This window comes from Hydra vulgaris, chromosome 01 (genome assembly GCF_038396675.1).
Source record: "Hydra vulgaris chromosome 01, alternate assembly HydraT2T_AEP".
NCBI classification, from domain to species: Eukaryota; Metazoa; Cnidaria; class Hydrozoa; order Anthoathecata; family Hydridae; genus Hydra; species Hydra vulgaris.
Window position 1 is genome coordinate 46,335,001 of NC_088920.1, and position 1,470 is coordinate 46,336,470.

Below are 1,470 nucleotides of genomic sequence, written 5' to 3' on the forward strand. Positions count from 1 at the left end.
TCTTTTTTCAATGAAATATACCAACTTATAGTAAAATATGGCTTAGTATATGTTTTCAATGAAATATACCAACTCATAGTAAAATATGGCTGAGTATGTTTTTTTAGTATATCATTTAAATTATTTGATTAAAAGTTTAAACATAATAGTACTTCAATAGATGTTTTAAATGCAAAAGTATTAAAATATAATATCATTACATCTTTAATGATCATCTAAATGAATCTATAGTAACATGAATCCAGAAACATAGACTTCTTATTTATACTAATTTCATTTAAATAGTAAATATTGTTGTATAAGTACTAGATTCTTAACGGAACAATGCCCACAGCCCTTTTTTTCCTTTTAAGTGGTCTTTTAAGTCGAGGTTATAAAAAAATATATCAAAAAATAAAAAGCTTAAACTAACAAAATTTGAATACACCTAATTCTTCTAATTTCATGATTTAAATTTCGTATTTTATGGTTTAAACTTCGTCCAGTGCATGATAAAGGGCAAAAAAATTCACCCAACGTATCGAAGACCTGCAGGCTGATATTGTGTCAATATTGAAAGAAAAGTTCTAGTTTTAGAATTTGAAAGAAAAGAGAGTCGTTTTAAACGGCTGGTTATTAGCGTTTAATGCTAACTGCGAGAGCTGTGTCGTTTTAGTTGATTTTTATTTAATTGATGACTATTTCATTATAATTTATTTTACCTGTAATTTGCTGCCGCGTGATAAAGAGAAAATATAATAATGATTTGGCACACATTTTTCTTGTTGAAAATTTGTACAATAAAAATGTACCGTTGGTTTATACCTACTTTGACTTAGAGTAGAAATTGTAATTTCCTTTTTCTTTTTTGTAATAGTTTTATTTAATGAATATTTAAAAATACTGCGATACTCTCTGATCTACATAATGATCTCAGCGACTGAGGAGAGGTAGGGAGGAGGGAGATTTTGCGGAGCCCTCGGTCTCCAAATTTTAGAATTTAAAAATTAATAGAAAAATTTTAAAAACTGGCGGCGCGATCTTTGTACTTTTATCATGAGTATAGCATATATGATGTTGGTATAATGAACTTATAATAAAATCCATATAAGAGCAAAAATCATAAATACCAATACAAAATTAACAAAATAGTTGTAGTTAAGAAAATATATATATTTATATCTATATATATATATATATATATATATATATATATATATATATATATATATATATATATATATATATATATATATATATATATACAGTATTGGACAAAACATTTGCAACTAACATCGAACAATGCTAAAAAGTGTTCCTAATTTTACATGTCTTAAAAACGAAACGAACTATACTACCACAGCAAACAGCTCAGGAGTCTGGAGTCATAGCATGCCATGACATGAGCAATCAGCTGACAGGTGACAGCACACAGGCAGAATTTCGTTGACAAGTGCCATTTTGCAGCGGACAAAACAAGTGCAACTTTTT